This window comes from Anoplophora glabripennis, unplaced genomic scaffold, assembly GCF_000390285.2.
Source record: "Anoplophora glabripennis isolate ALB-LARVAE unplaced genomic scaffold, Agla_2.0 scaffold52, whole genome shotgun sequence".
Taxonomy (NCBI): domain Eukaryota; kingdom Metazoa; phylum Arthropoda; class Insecta; order Coleoptera; family Cerambycidae; genus Anoplophora; species Anoplophora glabripennis.
Genome location: NW_019416264.1, coordinates 1,663,737 through 1,671,076, shown reverse-complemented (window position 1 = coordinate 1,671,076; position 7,340 = coordinate 1,663,737).

The window sequence follows — 7,340 nt, the reverse complement described above, 5'->3', positions numbered from 1 at the left end:
ATTATTTATAAAACAATATGTAATGTGTTATAGTAAAAGTTTACAAAATTTCTTTAAAAACAACATTTATGTACATGGTTTTTGGAGGTAAATTTTTTGAAACATCACAGTTGCAGATGAATAGGTTATTTGATTGGACAATTTATTCTTTCCAGGGCATGACAAAACTATTTGGACATTTTAATTACTACATTGCTAATTCTGTCTAAAGATATTCCATTGGACAGTTTACAACATATGTGGTATTTACTCGATTTACACACTTAAACAAAGCGTTTAGAAAAAGTTGGATTAACAGAAACATATTACTTCGTTCGCCTAATATTAATCCTTTATAGATTTTTTATTTGTGGAGTCATATGAAAAAATTAATGTATTCTAGTTAAATTGTGAAGAGCAACTTTGTGAAAGAATTATTGGCAGTTTCCAGGAAGCAAGACGATACCGGAAATTTATCAGCGTGTACCAGACAGTTGGATTTGCATGGTACGCATTTGTTTATAATGTGTTAGCGTTTTCAACATTTAGGTATTTATTATACATACACTGTAAAAAAATCGGTGTAAGTGAAGGCAATAAAAGTTCGGAGTGAATCTATTGAGTGAAATTATTGAGTACATTTTCACTCAATATTGAGCATTTTGATCACTTTACTCATTTGTGATTATATTTAAACTAAAACTGAGTACATTCACAAAGATCAGAAAAAATATTTTATCGATGAAATGGCAACAAATCGCCAAATAACGGTACTACGGTTACCACCTTATCACTGTGAACTTAACCCAATCGAATTAGTCTGGGCGCAGGTAAAAGGAGATGTAGCGCGAAATAATACGACGTTTAAATTAAGTGACGTGAAAATTTTGTTAAAAAATTCCTTGGAACGAGTAACTGCAGATAACTGGCAAAGATGTATATACATCATGTACAAAAAGAAGAGGAGAAAATGTGGGATCTCGATAATTTAATTGACGTTACTGTGGAACCTATCGTTATCAATCTAGGAGACGAAGATAATTCATCAGAATATTCAGAGGATGAATTTTAATATACTTACCTACTTTTTTATTTTCTTTATTGTACATTTATACAACACTACATTTACTTACCATAATTTGAATTTTCAAAATACATATATTTTTGTGTGGAATACAAGTCTATTCATTAAATTTAAATAAATATTTTGTTAATAATATTGAATAATTTTATTTGAATTACTAAAAACCCTCTTAACCCGGTTATGATGCTTAAAGTAGCCTCATGTTTTGAAATGCTGTTTTGATATTGTTTACTTATAAGAGAAATGGACTGAGAAATTGGAGCGGCATAGACAAAGACGGATTGTCGGGGATTAAATTTTAGCTACCTGCTACAATCTAGTACAGTCCGATCGCACAAAGTTTTGTTAAAAGTAGACCTCATCTATACGGAAAATACATAATACAAAAATATTGAATATAAGCACCAGTAGTACATTTATTTACGATTTGCATACATAATGAGCTTTTATTACTCTTTTTCATTTCTAAACAGACTATAGATGAAATAAACTTTTTAACTAACTTCTCTGGAAACAACTACTCTTCAATGCTGTACGGGGCTATGCCCATAGAGTACTTAGTTGTTTGGTACAACATCATTAGTTGAAGAGTCACATTATGTTTTTTAGTTTTGTTGAATGCAATCCGTCTGTATTTGAGGATGCGTAAACTGTAATAACCATACATACATTTTGATAAATCATCATCAGAAAAACGTTAAGCTGTTTTAAATATGTTTAATTTGGATAGGCTTAGTTATGTTATGTAAGACTATTGTGATTTATTTGTGGTTTTCTGTTACAAGTTGAACACGTGGTGCTTAAACTGTACAAAACGATAAAAATTTAAAATTATAATAAATTATATGTTGTATGTAATTACATAAAAGACATTCAATTTTTAAACTGGCGAAATCCTGCATTAATAAAATTGAGCCAAACTTGATGTTTCACAGGATACCATTATTATTTTAAAGCTAATTCAAAAGATTTAAAAAAAAATTCTTAAATAAATCAAAGGTATCAATGTTTTTCGATACCAGAAATGGACCCTTCCCTAAAAAAGTTTTGTCCCTGCTCTAAAATCCTGCGACTTTATCCAATTCTGCATCAAAATAAACTCTGACCCTCAGCGCAATGTCAGGTAGATACAATATTCGTCCTGGTTACCGCCCTACGTATGACATAATATACATAGAATATTCATGGCATCTGCAACGTAACCCGGAAATTTCCTCGGCTCGTTCCAAAACTCGGAGGCGCTTAAGTAGCTATAATCCCTAGTTATGGTTTTAACTAGATTAGAATAAATTTACGGCACTCTCGCGAAAAATTAGCATTTAAAATTCCTGCATAAACAGGAATGCAGATGCAGCTGGTCGCATGTTCCCGAACGCATATAAATCGAGTTTTATTTTGTTTATTTAATATATTGCCGTGTCTAGGTGAGATGAACTGCGAGGATGATACATCTGTAGTTTCCTTTAAATTGGAATGAAAATAAAAAGAAAAACTATAATTTTCATCCTTCCTATTACTGTAACAAGTTAACATACATAACAAATAAATATGCTTTAAAAAAAGTTTCATTTAAAAATGTAAACATTTTTCATACCTACATTTCACTTCAATAAAATATCTCAAGAAGAAATTGCAATAAGGGGTTGTTTTTATTATCGAAATTCTATTGGGATAAATGTCACACCAACTACGCTTTGCTAGTATTCAGTATGTTGCAGTCAAATAATACTTATATTATTAAAAAAAAAATGTAGGTTATTACTTAATTTTTTATAAAACAGCGTTTCTATTTTTTCAGTGACGAATTAGAAGAGCTAATTTAATTGTGACATATGGTCAACTGTTTTATGTTTGATACACAAAAAAAGAAAATTTGAATTTTTATGTGCTTGTTATAGGATGATAATACAGGCACACAAAATAAAGTGACATCACTAGACTCCCATACTACAATGTATTTGAACCGCTGAATACGAATTTGATCTCAAAATTGCACAAATACGTCCTCAAAATGGTCGAGCAGTGTTTATTTCTGATGAAAATCTATGTAGCGAACTTCACATAAAAAAAATAAGATTAGTGCTAAACTTGGCATTGCTGGCCTGTCTGTGATTTATTTTTGAAAATTTTCCAAAATATTCAATCTAAAACCTGGTGCAAATTTTTAAATGTTTCAATAATTGTGAAGTTAATTGTCTACACTTGAAACTGGAATACTTGAAAGAACTTTCAGCATTTTCATTCTCCCTGATGTTGGCAAAGTAGCCGAAACTATTAGGAAAGGAAAATATATGTTTAAGTACATTGAATAAAAAAGGAAGAAGTTGCTTAGAGCTGGGGAAGTTTTTCCGATTTCTGTAAATGCAAATGCTTCGGTTACTACATATGTAAAAAAGGGACATTTATATACACGTACTACCGATAAACTTTTAATAAAAAGAGTAGTGTAATTCCATTTTTTAACTTTAATAGTTATATTACTCTGTATGCTGGGATAGTTGGGATCAGAAGACCTTGCAGTCATAACTTGTTTTTTAATCCATATTATATTTTATTTTATTTATTTCTTTGCTTAATTTTCATGCACCAAGTAGCTGCAACTATAATTTAAGTTATTCTCAGTGTAATCTGTATCTTTATTTTTGTTCAATATAACATCTTCCGGCTTGCTATTAAATTTAACAAGTTGTTCTTCCATTGGAAGTTAATCTTTAGGAGGATCTTTAGGAGCATCTTTTCAGTCTTAATATTTCTTTTCCTATGTGTAGTTATTGATATTTTCAAAGATGATGTCTTCTGTTCTTAATAATTTTTCCTCTTCCTCAAGTTTTACATCCTTAGAAATACATTATTTTTTATTTGTTTTGGATACTCACTAGTTTGACTTTTTTTGCTTTACGAAGTGAAAATCTTTTTTATAAAACTCAAAGTATCTGTTTTTAATATACTGAGATTGAATTGGAAATAATAAATAAAAAACATTATAATTAATAGAAAAGTAGCCGATTTATTCGTTATTTAAAACTTACCTGAAAATTTTGTGGCTGTCCCGTCTATCAATCACAGTAAGATGATCACTCAGATGATCATGACATCTTTTAACTAGCTCTAAAGGTTATACATTTTAAGTCAGAGCAAGCTTTGAAAATAAGTATTTAAAAACTAAAACAAGGCAGTTATGAAACAGTGAACGATATGACTTAAATTGTTGAGCGTACCATTTATTCCGAAATCGCAAATAATATTAATTAATATAAACTAAAAAAAATTTATTAATGCATAGGTACCTCACATTTCATCATAACAATCTAATGGCTTATGAAATCGTTTTCTTGACAATCATTATTTATTGTTATGATAAAAGTCAAATTCATCAAGTGCTAAAGTATACAAGGCGGCCCCGAGATAAAAGGCCAAAATTCATTCCCGAAGCAAAAATATAGCGATTTAGCCGAACTTACCTTAGTCCAAAAGTTGATAGTTAAAGAAATACAGGGTGTTAAATGTAAAATATTGTTTTAGTTTTTTTTTTCATTTATTCCTTAACAAATGCAAATATCCTCACAAAATTTTGGGGTTTGAAGTTCTTTAAGTAGAGGAATTGAAATATGTTAACATTTTGGTTAAAGTTCATAGAGGGCGCTAGCTGCAGTAGATTGAATGCGTTAAAAACGACATAACTTTTCTATACTCTAAGGCAGCGGTATTCAAACTGTGTTCCGAGGAACCCTAGGGTTCCCCACAAACTCCCTGGGGGTTCGGCGACTCAGTCGAAAATTCTAAATTTTGAAATTGACAATATCGATACTGCAAAATTCAAAAATTTTTATACTTTTACCACTTATTACTAACCATATGCGACAGTGAAAGAGAGGGAAATACATTGTAGGACAAAGAAGGAGATGCATCCCAGTTAAAACCCCGGGATGCTAAGACGAAATACATGTAAGAAAAGAACACTTCGCTCATCTTCGGCTACTTTGCATCACTATTCGTGTATTGTCGAATAGGAGATCTTTCTGTGTTACATTCCACACATTCCACAGCAACACCGCAAATGCAAATGTGCGTTATTATTTATTTGATTTGATTTTATTGTTTATTGTTGTTTATTTACGTGTGTTTAGTTTAAAGTCAGTGAATATTTTTCAATCATATCTATCGAAACATCCAGGAACAGTTATAGTTTTTTCCTCTGACAATATTATATATTTTAACATAAAACAGTGGCTTAGTGTATGAATATTCATTCATTGACATAGTCGAAATGAATTTTGATTTATTTGGATCAAATTATATTTTAATTTTTTTAAATATATTTATTTAATATAGAGTATTTTGTATTATATGTATTATTTTATTATTATACTGTAATACATTATTTTATTATTATATACTGTTATTAGTAGGCTACCATTATAAATATGAAACAAAAAATGAAAATAAATGCTGAAAATCACCATGTATTTTTTAATAATAATAATTTTATCTCACTTGGCAACGCCGTGCATCCCAGTTAAAGGTCCAAGGTCATCGCGGCGAAACTTGCCACATCAAAGAGCTGTCGCATATGGTTAGTAATATGTGCTTTTACTTAAAACTGGTATTTATGAATATATTATGTCAGGTGAAGATTGGATATGTGTGTTGAAGTGAGAGGAGGTCATATAGAGAATAGATGTAATATGTATGAAGTATGAAAGCGTTTGCCTAATTTTTTAAGTTTAGTTATTGTTATCATCACCTTTTGTTTTAACTGTATTAAATAATTATGGAGTTTAATCCTTTTATTTATTCTTAATGACATTTATGCACTTTGAACAACAAACAATTATTTTCCAACGACAACTTGATCCTTACACCGCTCGCTAATGTGATTTATAAGTGGTATTTCTTTTGAGACTCTTTAGGACAGTATTGCTTATAACTTTTAAACGGGAAGTAATACAGAAAAATTTCTTTAATAAAAGTTTATTAGAAAAAAGGGAACTTTTTAACAGGAAAAAAATTTGGGTATGTTTCTGGAAAAAATATACCTAATTGATGACGTCATTAGTCGTTTCTGTCAAATCCCAAACATAATACTCTCGAATGAAAATGGAGCTTACCTCATCCCATTTAATACCATGTGTCCCAAATTTTATTTATTTATTTGAATCCTCGCAGTAGGCCCATAGTATCGAGTTTGAGACACCTTGTACAAACTGCAACTAACTAGAAATATTAAGAATGTTATATTTACTAAATAATGCATTCTTGATGTGAGGTGGTTTCCCTGCGTGTATTTTTATCTACTGTATAAAATAGGTATAGATAAAAAAAGTATACATTTCCGAACGATTTCAGAAAAACATATTTTCTCCTCGATTTGTTTAAGCATAATCTTTAAGCAGCTTAGAAGCGTTCTAATGAATTATTTACCAATTTCCAGCTTATTTTTACATATATTTTTTCATCTCTCCCGTAAGTTCGTCACTCCTGAGATTATCCAACGTTCAAATAGAAACATTTCCCGAAATTGTTACAATGAAACACATACATCATAAACCTGCTTTCATTGAACGTATCATCACCCATAAAAGTTCGCCACATATCTGCAGGTGTCAGAATTTTTTACTGCCCCCATAACTCCCGGAAGGGGGAAATGTTTCGCATCAACTGAAGCGAGGTTTTTCAGCCACTTCCATAACTCCACATCTTGAAAATCCGGCTGGTACAGAGGTAACGAGAATCTCATACCCATTACTCCACCGAAGCGCAAAACTCCGTCCGCTCAAACTCCTCTTTGTTCTCCGCCCGGTTGATATTCAACGTCAACTCTCGTAAAAACAAACACTTCCCGTAAGCTGAAACGGGAAATTTATCGCCCTCGACGTCCAAGTCGAGCCACACATATAATTCAAGAAAATGTGACGGTCTTACATAAATTTCCATATAACAAATGTGGCAAACTAACCGAGACGGATGAGTCGTAGACATAGGAATAAAAACGGTTCATTATTCTTCCTTTAGGCGTTAAATTCCACACCCAATCCGGGCCCGGTCTGTTCCGCGGGATTAATTTTAAAGATAAATAGGGACAAGCTATTGTGCTCATCTGTGTGACGCATTTAGTCAAGCGGAAAGATTTAGATGCGAAGAGGATACAACTTTTTCTCGATATGCAATAAAAAGTAACTTAAAAATGCATTAATCAGTCAGTGGTGAACTTTGGACTCCCACCAAGATTCAATTTGGGACCCTCCCACAACCTCCAGTTGAACTGAGTTGAATTTTG